Source organism: Armigeres subalbatus, unplaced genomic scaffold, assembly GCF_024139115.2.
Source record: "Armigeres subalbatus isolate Guangzhou_Male unplaced genomic scaffold, GZ_Asu_2 Contig1958, whole genome shotgun sequence".
In the NCBI taxonomy this organism is placed as follows: Eukaryota; Metazoa; Arthropoda; class Insecta; order Diptera; family Culicidae; genus Armigeres; species Armigeres subalbatus.
In genome coordinates this window covers 13,668-29,997 of record NW_026942790.1, presented here as the reverse complement: position 1 = coordinate 29,997, position 16,330 = coordinate 13,668, and the positions used below count along the sequence as shown (strand labels likewise).

Here is a 16,330-nt window from a genome sequence, read left to right as displayed (position 1 = left end):
TCAAGTTAGTAACAGATCATCAACCTTTGACACACTCGCTTACCAATACAAATAGACGGATTTTTAGAGGGAAATTAGAGCTAGAAAACTATGACTACGAGCTGATATATAAACCCGGTAAAAACAATGTAGTAGCAGACGCGCTATCTAGAATTAGGAAAGAAGAAATAAATGTACACGACAATGAACAATCAGACGATGACATAGAGACAGTTCATTCTGCGGACACAAGTGACGACTATTACTTATGGACAACGGAAAAACCTATTAACGCCTTTAGATCACAAGTCATTTTCAAAATCGCTAACATCGAAACCGACATTCACGAACAGATATTCCCGAAGTTTTTCCGAAACACTATAGTCAGAAAAACTTTCACCGAAGAAATCATCGTTAATGCATTTAAAAAAATTTTTAACCCAAAAGGACAAAATTGTATTAAAGCACCGATTTCAATTCTACAACTGATACAGGAAACCTATCGAAAACATTTTTCATCCAATAAAATTTACAAAGCTTTCATTTCAGAGGTTCTATTGGAAGACGTGAGAATGGAAGACCAACAAGATGACATCATAAAGAACACCCATCTATTTGGACACAGGGGCCCGAAAGAAAACAAAAAACAAATCCTGCAACACTATTTCTTCCCAAATTTAGATAAAAAACTGAAAATCTTTATAAATTCCTGTGATACTTGTAAAACTTCCAAGTATGACCGGAAACCTCCAAATTTAATAAGAAAAAGTAATTTTGGCCAAACCCCATTTGAAAAAATTCATATCGACATTTTCTTTTTGAAAGGCTCTAAATTTTTAACAATAGTAGATTCATTTTCAAAATTTGCGAACGCCATTCCAATACAAACCAGAACAATAATCGATCTTAAAACCGCGATTACCGAACACATAAGGCATTTCGGCCGACCAGCCACTATAGTTAGCGATCAGGAACCTGCATTCAGATCAATAGATTTCATTGGTTTTCTTGCCGATCTTGGAATAGAAATTCACTTTGCTAGTAGCTCCAATACAAACGGCATCGTAGAACGTTTTCATTCAACTCTAATTGAAATCTATAGAACGAATAAAACAAAATTCAACGAACATAACTTGATCGAGCAGATAAACATAATGATCGACATCTATAACAACACGTTCCACGATGCCACACAACAAAAACCCAGAGATTTAATTTTTAATACACGCAATACTACAAACACTGAAGAAATAAATGAAAAATTTCAAAAATTACAATCCGCGGCTAAAATCGAATTGGCAAAAAGAAAACTAAAATACGAGGAAAAAAATCAAGATAATCAAATTCCAGTAGAGCTTAACCCTAATGAGGAAAAATACGTACGGATTACACAGAGGCAGAATAAAGATAAAAACCCGTACAAGCTAGCTAAAGTTAAAAACAACGAATTCCTAACTTTTAACGATCGCAATGACATTAAAATTCACAAAAATCGTATAAGGAAATAGCATCAATATTTATAGATTGTAATGATGTAAAAATCCAACAAAGATTTGATATTCCTAATCAATACAAAGCATGTAAAGAATTCCAAATTATACTTAACCACAGGGGTAAACTAAAGACAAGCACCTTCTCAATCATCTTTACAGACTTGTACCGCTGACAGCAGCCACCATGTATCACGATGTCTCAACACAAAATGGACTACTAATCATCAAAACAGACAAAGTTCGCATCAGGACAGGGTTTGAACGGGTATTGCATAAAGTCAATCTTGAAGATCTAAAACAGAACATCAATTTTATAGAGCATATTTCCACTAACTTAAACATGTCAGACCACATAAGCCAAACGTTAAACTTCAAATTAAATAAAGCCAACGAGAAATTACTAGCACTGTATCCAAGACGCACTAAGAGAGGACTCATAAACGCACTAGGGACCGCAATTAAATTCATCTCTGGAAATCCCGATCAAACAGATTTAGATATGATAAACCAAAATTTGGAAACCCTAGAAGTAAACAGCAATAAAATTATAAATAACCAAGCTAGACAAATCCGAATCAATAATTTGTTACAGGATACAATCAATAAAGTTGCAAAATCTTTAAGATCAATCAAACAGGAAGTAAACTCAAAACACTTAGATTTCAAAAATGATTTAGAACTCATTAATCTGATATTTAATATTGACATCATCATAAGAACACTTGAAGATATAGAAGAACAAATAGCCTTTTCTAAAAATAACTTTCTAAATAAAAACATTCTTAGTCCAAACGAAAAAGAATATATTTGGAAATCCCTTAAGGAACAACAACTCAACATTAAATTTGAGGACGAAATTTACAAATTCATAGAAGCGATTGTTTCACTGCAAAATAACCACATTATAATAATTGTAAAGATCCCTACAATTGAACAGCAGGAATATACTCTGATGCAGATCGAACCAGTCAACGCAAATGGAAACCGGATAGACACAGCTATTCGTTACATAGCTGCCCATCAACAGACGTTCTACGAGCAGAAGGAGAGATGCTACATTTGCGTCAACGACAATCCAGTGAACGACGAATGCGTATTCAATATATTGGTAAACCAGAAAGCCAGGTGTCGAATGCACAAACAATCAGATCAACCGATCGTGAAGGAGTTAAACGCCGGGACCATCCTAATCAACACAGATACAGCGGTCCACATTCTAGATTCATGCGGAGACTCTCGCATAGTGTCATCACCCACAATAGTTGAAGCAGGTAATTGCACAATCACAGTGCAAAACACCACATTTAAGGGCAACCCAAAAGCCATAAAACAGCAAGAATATTTCACACCCATTTTTGGGAAGGAAATAGAGGTATCTAAAAGGAATACAAATATTGAAGAGGTGCACCAGATGAACCTACAAAACCTGGAAGAAATAAGGAAACTCAAACTGCATATTGCCGGTTCCCACATGCTAGGAGCAATAGCTCTCGCTTCCTTAATCTTGTTACCGTTAATCATTTTCTGTATTCGTAGATACAAAATTCAACACAGAAATCAGTTTCACCAAACTGATAAGAAGGATATCGTTTCGTTAAGTATTTCCAGCAACCCAGCTAGCGACGATTCAAAAGAAGACCAGAGAGAGAAACCGTTTCGTTTCATGGAAACACTTTTTCCAAGACCCGAATCTGTATTTTACGGGAAACCAAGTAATCAATCGAGGACGCTTGAAACCTAGGGGGGAGACGTTATGACGGAACCCGCCACCAGCATAGAGACACATTCGGCCGATGCAACCAATTCCAATTATTGATGACCTACGCACATGGACGACACTCGCAACGTAGCCAACCTATCGGACCCGTGAACCCAACAGAGGACGATCAACCCAGTTGAAGGAATTGCTGACGCTGCAGAAGTGATTATATAAAACTAGTTGTGCAAGAGAAAATCAGTCAGTCTGAAGTGTGGATTTAAGTTGAATGTAATTAATTTTATTTGGTTAGAAATAAATTATTTTTTTATCGTAATTCGAGCGATTAGCTCTTTACTTATATATATATATATATATATATTAGGGTGTTAGGGTGGCTCAAAAAACACTTTTTTAAATTTTTTGATGGGCCGCCCTTTTATTTGGTTCTTTTTGATGTATATATATTTCTTTATATATTTCTATATATATTTCTATATATTTCTATATATTTCTTTTTTAGAGAGGATTCAGCCCTTGGCTGGTTCTCCCTATTGAGGGATTAAAGAAAATGGAAAGGGGCCTTAAGGCTCTATAAACCGTAATCAATTTGATGATGAAGATGATTTTGTTCTCATTCGCACTAATATTAATGCAATTTTAGACAAAATTCAATATTTCACTGCTATTCACCAACTTACCTCTGTCAACGTATATTCATGGTATTTTCATATGAATTTTTCACTCACCTAGCTAATTAATTATTAATTATTCAATCAAAGGTAATTGCCTATTTCCGGGGATTAAACCACCCGACTTGGACGTTAATTTACAATGTTATGAAAACTCATATGTGAATATGTACGTTATGTGGAAGATATTGATTTAGAAAATGTATTGGAGGTAACCACTTTCCCTTCGATGGGACTCGAATCCATGACCCTACAGTACGCTAGACTGGTGCTTCAACCAACTAAGCTACGAAGGACCTCCGTCGGCCTTCGCAACCTAGCGGCTACTGAACGAGCTCGAGATTCCCAAATTGGACGCAAAGTCAAATCACTCGCAATCCATTTCTCAAGCCAATACTTCCACATGTGTATTGTACACGTCCACATTAGAGGAGCGTGAGTATTTAGAATGTCTGGCGGCTATACACATTCTTCATCAGCAACGGTACTGATCAACTGAGGTTGTGTAAGCTATTTGCCAGTCGGTCGTCAAGCTCAGACCCGACCGCATTGCGTAGGCAAGAGCACGCAACTCAAGTTCAGTTCAATCAAAGGTAATTGCCTATTTCCGGGGATTAAACCACCCGACTTGGACGTTAATTTACAAGTCAGGTGGTTTAATCCCCGGAAATAAACTTTGATACCTGATGCTGACTTTGATGACGAACGAAGTTGCGTGTTACATATCGTAACAAATCTAAACCAGTCTGCTCAACACGATCAATGAAAAATGTTATTAACTGGAGATTAGCACTAACGTCAATTTGAACAGGTTGCGTGCTCTTGCCTACGCAATGCGGTCGGGTCTGAGCTTGACGACCGACTGGCAAACATTTTCTAAATCAATATCTTCCACAAAACGTACATATTCACATATGAGTTTTCATAACATTATTAATTATTAATTATTTGACTGAAAAGCGCTTAAAACTGCTTTTTATAGACAAATTTTCGTATACTAATTGTACACACACCAACTCCGAACGATTGAAACACACGCATACACTTATTTTGAACATGCACTCAGTTTTTCACTAGTTCTTTTCTCGCCGTTTTCTTTATTTTATCACAACTAAACATAATTCACTACCTAACTTTCACTTCTGTCTTTGATGTTGAACACCAATTTCTTCACTTCATGTCGAAAAACCAACGAAAACTGCTTTAAAAAATTTGAAGTGAGAGACAAATTTGACGGCCGTATTGTGAATGTTGCAAAATTCGGAACACCCAAATTCACTACCGCATTAGGTGAAATAGTGCGCTCAAAATCTCGGCAAAGCAACTTAGAAATATCGAAACAATACATCGAATATGCTAGTCGACACGCAAACAACTTTATGCATATACAAGAAAAGAATCATCATTTCATCGTTGCCAGATTTGTTCAATCAAATAATTATTGCGGTTTGTCGAATTAATCAAATCAACCAGAAAAAAGAAAAGATTATGCAAGCTTCTGTTGGCAGGGTGGAGAATGGTTGACATTTAATTTAAGCGTACCATTCATCCTACCATGCAGTCAAAAAAACAAAACCACGGCAGTCGCAGCAGCAGCCATGATCAAGCAGACGACAGCGCATACTTTTACTGTGTTCTCCCCCCACAATCAATGTTTTCGTATAATAATTTCTCAACATATAATCGGTTTTGGTGGCAAATATACATTTCATTATTCCTTACTCATTTTACAGATTAGAACTAATAAATCAGTATCTGTGACTAGCACTCTTTCAAAGCTGAGTGCCACAGCCTAATTCAACTTAATTCTGTTCTATTTGCACTGCGCACAAGAAAGTGTGGATGGATGGCACGAGACTTACGCACCAGCAAACAAACAGTCTGCGGATGAAGAATAAAAAAGACATAATTTCGTCTTACATTAATTTGGGAAACTGTCTCAGTGTGCTCGGTGCACGAAATTTTACCGGATAAAATGTAATTATTCGGAGAATCAAAGTGTTTTACTGTACTTTTACCAACACTGTATGTTGAAAGCCCAGTGGTGTATGAAGAATTTTAAAATAAGTTTCCATAAAATAAATATTTTAAAAATGCTCAAAAGTAAACATTTTGTTGCAGCTGGCAACATGTAAGCCTCTCGGCTGCTCAGAAGGAATTGAGTGTGGGAAATTGTCGAGCACTGGGTCGTTTAATTGTATAGCACCGTTTTACCCACTGCCCCACTCTTCACTTACCTTAAGCAGGAGCGATAAAAGTTGAAAACCTTGCGGAGAAGTGTCAGCCAACCGGTTCTATCGACCAAGGTGGACCAAAATCGAGGTAACGGAGTCTTATCCAGGTGAACTACCAAGACCAAGGCTTGAATACCATTCAGGTACGGAACGGAAATATACCATGCATATGCAATGAGGGAGTGCTGCTCATAAATGACCTGACTCAATACTTTGTCTTAACATTATGATTTTATTCGCCCCTTGGGCATATTATATGGAGAGAGAGAAATGGTGTACTTGCGCTTTACTTGCGTGTACGGGGGTTGTCAGGCAGCGATGGTCTCGTCGGCTAGCATTGGGTCGATGGCGATGGATGACCTCCAGCGGTATGCGAGGATTTCGTGAGCCTGATTGCTTCGGATCGTCTTGGAAGTTCGTAGATGGCTGGGCGGTGGAGAGTGTGCGACGTGGTGAGCACCGGCGGCGGGTTCTAGAGATGGCCAGACGGTTTACAGTTGGATACCCGGGTCCACTTCCCCTTCGCGTGCTGGAGGGGGGGGGGCTATTCGCCACTCGTTCTGTAGGCCTGTGGCCCAAATGGAGCGATGGCGATTGCTGAAGGTCGAGAGTTATTCGTCGTCGGTCGAAAGCTGATTTCCGGCGACCAGGCAGGCAAGATGGCGGTTTCTGATGGCTGTGGCCAATCGATGTCAGTCGAAAGATGATCGCTGGCGACCAGGCATGCGAGATGGCGGTTTCAGGTGGCTGCGGCCAATCGATGTCGGCCGGAAGATGCTTGCCGGCGACCAGGCAAGCGAGATGGCGGTTTCAGATGGCTGCGGCCAATCGATGTCGGTCGGAAGATGATTGCCGGCGACCAGCCAAGCGCAATGGCGACTTGCACAGGATAGCGTTCCCAGGGGGCGCGATGGCGGCTCGGACGGTGATTGATTCCGTTCCCTGATGCACTTTGCCTCACCGAAAACTGACACAAGCCACGCCAACTAGTTTCTTCCAGTTTTGGGATCGCGAACTAGTTTCTGGATGGCACTGCGGAATAGAATGTCCTCCGGGGTCACACCCGTTTGCACAAAAAGAAAAGAAAAGGCCTGGAAGCAGAATCGGGTCTGCCCCGTAGCAATTAGCACACCATATTATGACTCTCTCTAGCGCATTTAACACCACTCTCCCATATCAATTAAGCACATTGTACAATATGATTTACCTTTTCTTCTATACAAATTAACACCTATTGAAGGTGAGCTGGCTTCTAAAGAGATGCTATTATCTTTTTCACTAGTAACAAAAGATACAATTTTACAATTAGCTTTAGAATTACACCGTACTATCACTTGTAACTAACCGTACTATTAGCTTTTAAGTCTCTCACAGGAACTTTTTAGCATCTGTTTTTTTTGTTTAGCACTAATTCACTTCATATGCATGCAAGTTTTCTTAAGTTTTATCCTTTTAACAAAGTTTTAAATGATCACAGCGGCGCGCACTAGAACTGTCTTCGTAGTTCTACAGAAAAAATGGCCCGACTCACTCTCTACGGTCTATTTACCTGAGTTTGTTTATTTTTCTTTTGGTCATATTTCGTTTTCTCTTCTATGCCTCTTACGATAAACTGATTTTTCAAATCTTCGTAAATGTTGGCAGCACTTCCGCGCAGGGTATTGATAAGGTCCACACCGTTACGGGTTGTTGTCCAGACTCAAATCGCGGAAAGTACAGTGTGGGTGGGGATGAATGTCTTTCACGATAGTGCCGAATCTTTTTATTTCGGACAGCTGGGATCGCCACCAGTAAGGCTGTCCTACTACTTTCATTAGGGACGGACTGGGCGTTTGGTTCTTACTGGCGTGGGGGACGAGACATGGGGATGCTTGTGGAGGAGCCAACAAGCTACAAAATTGGGACCAACGGTTACAAATACCCCGTCATCCCAGTTCAAAATGAATGATAAACATTCATTTTGACTAGGCAAAAGGTTTTACATAAACGAAACCGTAAATCAACATATAAAATATTTTGATTTTCCAAAACAAATTATGTTGCATTTAATTTGGCATCACTGCCAACGCGTTACTCTTCGACGAATATGTCAAGAAAGCGTTACGGTATCTCTCACCAACACAAAAGCAAACGAACTGTCAAATGATGAATCAAAACAAAACACGGAATAATCGAATCAGTGAATGAGTGGAATGGTGGAGTGAGTTTTTTTCCAATGCGTGTGGTTGAATCTTTTTGATTTGCTCGAGAAATTACGAAAATTACAGAAGGTAAGTACTATTAAGTTTTCTCAGACCAGTGAATGAGTCCTTTCAGTGCGTGTTCCAAAAGAAAAAATGCGCGCGCTCGACAGAAACTGGTAAAATGTAATGTTTTGGTACCAATAATTTTGTTTTTGAAGGAAGTCGTTCGAGTCAGCGAAACAGGTAAGTTTTCTAGTTCATTGAATGTGAATGTAAACAGTGTGTTTAGGATGCTTTGATTGTAGAGATAAATGTTTTTTCTTCTGTTACAGGTGTAACTGGAGGATCAGCTTCGGCCGCAGCTTACCTTTAGGAAGTTTAACTTTAATTGATACGTATCGTGCAATGTTGGGTAAATGATTTTTTGCTTTTTTTTTCAGGCTTCGCCGGGCTTCAAATCTGCCGCGGAAAAGACGCCTAAGGATTTGCCGTTTTCGTCTGCTAGTTCGTAAGCAGAAGTACCTACTCGGGCGATAACGGTACAAGGGAGATAGCACGGACCTAGCTTAGCATTGTAGCTGTGAGGTGCTGAGGACTGGCGGAAATTTCGTTTATATATTTTCTGCCCAACAGTATAAACTGGTGCAAATTTTTGTGTCGAAGATTGTAGTGTTGTGAATTTTATCGAACTGTTTTCTCAGATTTTAAGAACAAGTTCTGTAATAAAGTGATCTATTTTCAGTTTTTCTTCTATTCTTTCCGTGTCCGACAGATCATCTACGTCTCGATCAATACGATGTTCGTCTCCCCGACTCACAATTTCGTGACCGAAGAGAATGTGATACGGACTGAATCCCGTGGCTCCATGGGGAGTATTATTAAGGACATACTCGATTTCCGATACTCGCGTGTCCCATGATTTCTGATTGGTTCTGGCGTATGTCCTGATGCATGCATTTATGGTGCGATTAAGTCGCTCCACCGGATTAGATTGGCTATGATGCCGTGGATTAGTCCAATGCTGCACTTGAAATTTTTCAAGTAGTTCCTTGAAGTTAGCCGACAAAAATGTTGAGGCGTTATCAGAGATCAAAAACTCTGGGGTGGAGTACCTCCGGAACCAGCAATTTTCCAGAATCTCACAGACTTGCGGTGCTGTAATTTTCCGCACTGGGAAAAGCAAGCAAAATTTGGAAAACAAATCCATTACCACAAGTAAATGGGATTTTCCCGTTTTACTTCTTGGCAAAGATTGGATGAAGTCAATTGCGATGATTTGGAAAGGTTTTGTGGCCAGCCTGGGAGAACCGACTACAGGATTTTGAGAGCGATTTGGAGGTTTGCACTCTTGACATACCGAGCATTTGCGGATATAGTCCCGTACGTCCCCACCCAAATTTGGCCAGTAATATTTTTCTTCACCCGAGCGATGGTTTTGTCCGTTCCCAAGTGAAGTGCATCGTCGTGCTCTTCTACGAGGATATTTTGTCGCATTTCTTTGGGAATGCAAATCTTCCAATTAAAGTGGTAGTCAAGCACTGCCGGAAAAAAAAATTTGATTTTCATAAACTCTGCCTTATGAAACATCAAAAATTCATTCCATTTCTGTTTCATAAGACCCTTATTAAAAACATAACAAACTTCACAAAATTCATAACTTTACCTTATGAAATTTATAACCCATACTTGTGTAATATTTTCATACGGTGTACTTATGAAAGAACATGCGTTCATTTCTGAGTTTATTTTTGAGTGACATTTCAGGAGTAAAAAGTGCACGTAACGTGGAAGCAGCCTCAACGGAAGGGAATCAACCTCGGCAGCGGAATGACCGAAAAACTCGTTTTCCGGCTTTATTATCAGCGTCGAAGATGACCAATGGCAATGCTCTGGGGACCGGCACCGCTGCTATGGAGCGATCAAAACTATACGTATACGAGCACGAAGTTGGCGAACGGAAGAACGTCAGGAGTGGAATTGTTGCAAACTATCCTCAATCAACGATGTTTCGGAATCCTTGCTTTGTCGATCGGCTCGATCTTGGATGATAGAAACTCGGAGGTAAGTGCTGGACAAAGAGGAGTTTTTTTGTTGTGTAAGTATTCTATAGCAAATACTGAATTTCGATTTCCTCCTGCAGGGAAATATTCAACAACTGCCACAAGAACCGAAAACTGCTAAGATCCCAACATCAATCGACAATCCGGCACACGGGCAATCATTGAAAAATTGATTAAATAGTTAATGGTAAGATATGAATCATAACCAAATTTTCTCAATGTTAACTAACTACGAGCTTTATCATTTAGTCCAAAGAATTTTGATATGAAACGACTATGAAAGCCATAGTTCAGATTGTACCTATAACCATACCATGGAAAAAGTTCTATATGTCCCGAACTGCACCACTAACTTGTCATACAGGCTGGTTTATAGTTTGAAAAACGTATCACGGGATTTGGTTCCCCTTGCATTTTCAAAGGGGCGGGAATTTCGATATTCGTGCCCAAAACCCGTAAATCCTGCGCCCTTTAAAAATGCTTGGGGACCAAAACCCGTGACACGTTTTCCGAATTGTAAACCAGCCTTAAGAAAAGGTTCGAAGTTTTACAGATATGTTTTTCGACCTCAACAGTGGGGTCGTCTTCAGTGTCTTGTAAAGCTGAGAAGGGATACGAAACACTAAGACGACCTCACTATGAAACTAAAAATACGAATCAGTAAAATTTCCATCAAGTGTAGTTACAATATGATTCATATTATACTAAAGCCCCCACGCAATACTGCGCAACGGCAGATTTGGCAGTTAGCCCATATATTTTCTGTCAAATTTTCCGTTTCCTACGCCGTTCCGCTAGATTGCGTTTGGGGCTTAATTCTTGTCTTATTATGAAAAGCTCTTAAAATAATTTTCTTTTTGAACAACATATTCAATCTATATTTGTCTTACCACGTCTTACTATCTCTAATTCAAGCAATCTATTGGAAGAACGATCAACCACACTCTGGAATACATCCATGAACAAGAAGGTAGAAGGGAACATCTAAAAAAGATAAGTATAATTTCAATTGTTTTAATTACTTTAAATGTGAAACATATTTGTTTGTTAGACATTTGGGTTATAAGCTTAAAGGATTATTTGTGATTGTTTACATACTTTTTATTCAGCATTATTATAATAGATCTGACAAATGGTCGCAGTGATTGAAATACCAACAAGGAAAAACATCAGCATTGTCCGCTTCTATTGGAATATTAGACAAACTAAGGCTAAAAGGTGCTAAAAGATTAAGCTGAAGCGGAAATTTTACTAAGGCATTCGATTATAAATTGTGGGACAAAACCTCCTTAGCCGTGCGGTAAGACGCGCGGCTACAAAGCAAGACCATGCTGAGGGTGGCTGGGTTCGATTCCCGGTGCCGGTCTAGGCAATTTTCGGATTGGAATCTCCCTGCGTTGAAACGAGTTTCTTTAGGACTCCGTTCTCCACTCGGAAGTCCTTATATTTTTCGGGCTGTTCTTGGACGTGATGGAGCAATTTCGTGTACCATTCTGTACTCGTTTGCTTCAGAGAAAGGATTTCAACTGCTCGTGAAAGAGTATCGGGTATGATATTGTCTATTCCTCTACGGTGTTTTATGACCATATCATGCCGTTGGAGCTCTATGCTCCAGCGACAGAGACGTGACGAGGTACGCCAACTACTCCGTAGTATGTACGTAAGGGCTGAAGCATCGGTTATCACCGTGAATTTAGATCCCTCTAGGTAACATCGAAATTTTTCGACGGATTTCAGGACAGCTAATGCTTCCTTTTCCGTGGCACAGTAACGTTGTTCGGGGCCCGTTAGCTTTTGAGAATAGTAGGCGACAGGTTGCTCCATACCATCTCTGTCTTGAGTCAATACCCCAGCTAGGGCCGTGTCACTGGCGTCGCAATGAACGCAGAATGGCATACTGAAGTCTGGATTGGCTAATATTGGAGCGCTTATCAGCAGCTCTTTAATTGTGACGAAGGAAGCCTCAGCAGATTCGTTCCATCGGATAGACCTAGGTTTATCCTTCAACAAATCAGTGAGTGGGCGGACTACCTCACTGTAGCTCGCAATGAATCTTCGGTAGTAGTTGCACATACCTAGAAACCGCCTTAAAGCACGGATGCTGCTGGGACGCTCAATATTTATTATGGCTTCTACCCGATCGGGATTGGGCTTAAGACCTTGATTTGTTAAAATGTACCCCAAGTATGGGAGTTCTGATACACAGAATTTTGACTTATTAATGTTTATAGACAAGTTGGCCCTATTCAGTCTAGCGGCTACTTCTTTGAGCAGAGCGAGATGCTCCTCGAATGTTTCGCTGAGAATAATTATGTCGTCTAGGTATACAAAGACTTTTGGTTCTAGTTCACCCGCACCCAGAACTCGGTCCATTAGTCGAGACAGCGTTGCTGGACTATTGACCAGTCCGAAAGGCATGCGGGTGAACTGGAACAGTCCACGGCCTAGAACGGAAAACGCTGTAAATTTTTTTGACTTGGGGTGAAGGGGAATTTGCAAAAATGCTTTCGATAAATCTATTGTCGATATGTATTTGCTGGGTCCTAGTCTGCTTAGAATTCTATCGGCGTGGGGTAACGGATAGGAATCCCGTACGGTTCGCTCGTTCAGTTTTCGAGCGTCTAGGCATAGGCGTACGGTATCGTCGGGTTTGTCTACCGGAACCAATCGTAAGGCCCAGTTGCTGTAGGATCGTTCGATGATACCTGCTTCAAGCATATCGTCCAATTCCTTGTTTATTTGTTCCTGACGTTTAGGAGAAGTGGGGAAGGGGTTAATACGGACCGGCGTCAGTTGTTTGGCCTCTTCCGTTAGTTCTATTCGGTGAGCAATCAATTGTGTTGTGTCTAATTGACCTTCAATTGCGACTTTGAACTGGCTTTTGACCAATTCCAGCTCTTGAAGTTGCTCATTTGTTAAAGAAATTTCTTCAGGGGTAACTTCTAATTCTTCAACAGCTACCGATTGGATTGTCGGGACAATTCCAAACGTCTTCCAGAAATCGGTGCCTAATAAAAGACGTCTTCTTAGCTCCGGCACTACCAAAGTGGCGATCAATTTGGTTTGGCCGTTGAAGCTTATGGGGAGATTTACATAGCCTGTGACTTCGAGCTTCTGTCCACTAGCTGTAACTAGGTCAACATTAGCTGGGAATATCTTCAGCTTGCTAGATTTTATTAGTTTTAGGGAACCGGTACCTAAGATACTTCGGTGTGCACCGCTGTCGAGTAAGGCGACTATTGGAGCATCGAAAATGGAAACTTTAACGAAAGGGCGATCATCATCTTGCATATTAATGAACAGCTCCCGGATAAAAAAAATCATTGAAAATCAATAAATTTTACTGTTACAACACTATTTAGTACATTATAACAACCATTGAATTAAATGGAAATTATACAATTAAATTGCATTAGAACTAATGGTTTTTCACGATAAAATGAATGGTAAATGGGACTTTTACAATAAAAAAGGGGGGTTGTTATGTATCTTTACAATAAAAATTTCTCAAATTTTCCATACAAAATTTAGAGCAAAACAATTGATTCTACGGTTCTTTAATGGGATGATTTCTACGGACCAAATAATAGAAAACAATGTGTTTTAAATGTTTTTCCTGATTTTTTTTATTGTTTTACCATAGTAGTACAATAGGAATTATATATAAATTTCACTGCAGTATTACAATAGAAATACAATACGATTTAATGTTTCACAATTTATTGTATTAACAGATTCACATTTCTTGTGAGATGCAAAAATGAATTATTCACATCTCCACAAAACATTATTACACTTTGATATATTGAATTGACATTACATAGTGTAATGATATTTTGTAATGATGTACATAATTTTTTTGCATCTCACAAGAAATGTGGATTTTTCCTGTTGATAAAATAGATTGTGAAACAAAGAAATATACTGTGGATTTCATTCGAATTCTGATTTATTATTAGATTCAATATACAGTATCCCCCGCTTATTCGGCCTTTGCTAATCCAATGACTCGTTAGTCCGGATCTCGGAGTTCTCTGGATTAAAAAGTGTCAACACTCAATGAAATACATTATCCTGTTAGTTTAACATTGCAAGTAAAACAACACAATATTATTTTGTCTTAGCAATCGTTATTTAAAAGACTTTCTTTCTGCTTGTGTACCTGGTTAATCTGAGATATATTTGCCTGTAGGACAGGAGGCGTTGTTGTTATGTTCGTGGTCGTGGAGCAGTCCTGGATTCACGCATTTTTGAAAAAAAAAATTAGCGAGATTGAATAAGACTATTTATTAACTTAACCCTGAGATAACCCACAATACTTACGATTTCAAACATACTCGAGCCAGGAACTAATAATTATTAGTTATTAGTTCCTGCTCAAGCCATGTTGGTTTCTGGTTGTTGATAATTGGTATACATTTTCTATAGAGGCGTGGATCTTCTAATGGGCGTTAGCAAAGCTAAGGCGTTCCTTTGGTTGGTCCAGCGAAGCATTGGAAACGGTAGCGCACTGCAAGGTTCAAAGACGAAGGCGAACAGGGCATTCCTGATTTTAGCTCTTGCTGTTGGACGACTGGTGTTAATGTGGTATCAGCACGTTGGAATGGAATCGCAGTAGTTTGGCCAGACGCGATAAGTTGCTAGGATCTTCCGTGATCCATATTGACTGAGCAAATTAAAGAAAAAGAAAAAAATTGAAAATCGATAGACAGATGAAAATGTTTGCTCTATGAAAAAATTGCACTTAATCTTCCCGAAAGACGTTATCCTACATGATTAGGGAAAAATAATAGTCATTTTTATTTGTACTTCGGCGGTGAAAATAAAAGCACCCCGGAAAGGTGATGAAATATTTCTTCCACAGCATTCCAAATTCTCTCTTGTAAAAAAGCGTCATATTTCGGTAATCCACTACACTAATTACTCACCATCCTTACATAACACAGCGGCCAATAATCTACCGTTTATCTGCATCCAACCGCAACGAAAAGGATACTTCCGGAGCTTCCGGCACTTTCTGTCAGACATTTTTGTTACTAACCGTACACTGTTAGATGACTTTACCCATTAATGGGTACTGTGTTATTGTTGATATTATTCCCACCGTGAAAAATTCACCCATTTTCTTGAAAAAGTGCCACTACCCATTTTAATGAGTAGTGGCGCTTTTTGAAGAAAATGGGTGAATTTTTCACGGTGGGAATAATATCAACAATAACATAGTACCCATTAATGGGTAAAGTCATCTAACCGTGTAAACAAAACATACACGCTCAATGTAAACTAGTTATTCCTCGAGTTAAAATAAAAAGTTTTTTTAAACAATATTTTTGTTCTAGTATCAATTGTTGATACATAATATGAATTTTTTTTATTTCCAATAATAGTAATATTTAAAAAAAATCGAACAACTTTTTCCACAATGGAATGTATTGTTATTTTATTGTTTTTAATTTTTGTTTAAAAATAATAAATAGTTCAATAATCTCATTATTTTTATGGTCAAAACTGATTTTCTTATCAACAATGTTGAATTATTTCATAACGGTGTTCTATTTTCAGTTAACATAAGCAAACAATTCAAATATAATAAAATGTAATGGTAACATTTGAATTTATTGTGCTTTTAAAGTAAGTACAATAGAGATGTTTTTCGACCATTCAAAATCTACAATAAATGCACAATAGCTTATATTGTATACCATATAATCTATAGTATTTCAATGGAATAAACCATACAAAGTACTGTAATTTTTTATCCGGGCTCCTCAAGATGTATCGGTTCTGGGGGGTCATAATCGGTAAGAGATACTCGGCAATAGCCGGTTTCATGAAGACTCACTGGTGAAGATTTAGGAAAGGGATTTTGCGAGTTTGTTCGACTAGCCTGCCCTCTCAGACTGTCTACCTGAAGTTTTTTGCACAGTATGGGCAGTTTTTAGTTTCCACTTGGTGCAAACCACATCTCAGACAAAATTTATACCGGGGTTGGT

General features: G+C 39.0%; 3 long non-coding RNA genes across 3 annotated transcripts; 1 reads left to right on the top strand and 2 right to left on the bottom strand.

Moving 5' to 3' along the window:
* Nucleotides 1-6,314: 6,314 nt before the first annotated feature.
* LOC134203550 (uncharacterized) lies at nucleotides 6,315-7,603 on the bottom strand. The gene is made up of 3 exons (XR_009977639.1): nucleotides 7,440-7,603; nucleotides 7,302-7,372; nucleotides 6,315-7,185 (listed from the first exon to the last, which is right to left on the bottom strand). It is a non-coding gene; the product is annotated as an uncharacterized LOC134203550 (long non-coding RNA).
* A 2,242-nt stretch (nucleotides 7,604-9,845) lies between these two features.
* On the top strand, nucleotides 9,846-11,616 carry LOC134203551 (uncharacterized). The gene is made up of 3 exons (XR_009977640.1): nucleotides 9,846-10,338; nucleotides 10,418-10,524; nucleotides 11,253-11,616. It is a non-coding gene; the product is annotated as an uncharacterized LOC134203551 (long non-coding RNA).
* Nucleotides 11,617-13,916: 2,300 nt separating this feature from the next.
* LOC134203552 (uncharacterized) lies at nucleotides 13,917-15,369 on the bottom strand. The gene is made up of 3 exons (XR_009977641.1): nucleotides 15,266-15,369; nucleotides 14,661-15,003; nucleotides 13,917-14,571 (listed from the first exon to the last, which is right to left on the bottom strand). It is a non-coding gene; the product is annotated as an uncharacterized LOC134203552 (long non-coding RNA).
* Nucleotides 15,370-16,330: the final 961 nt, after the last annotated feature.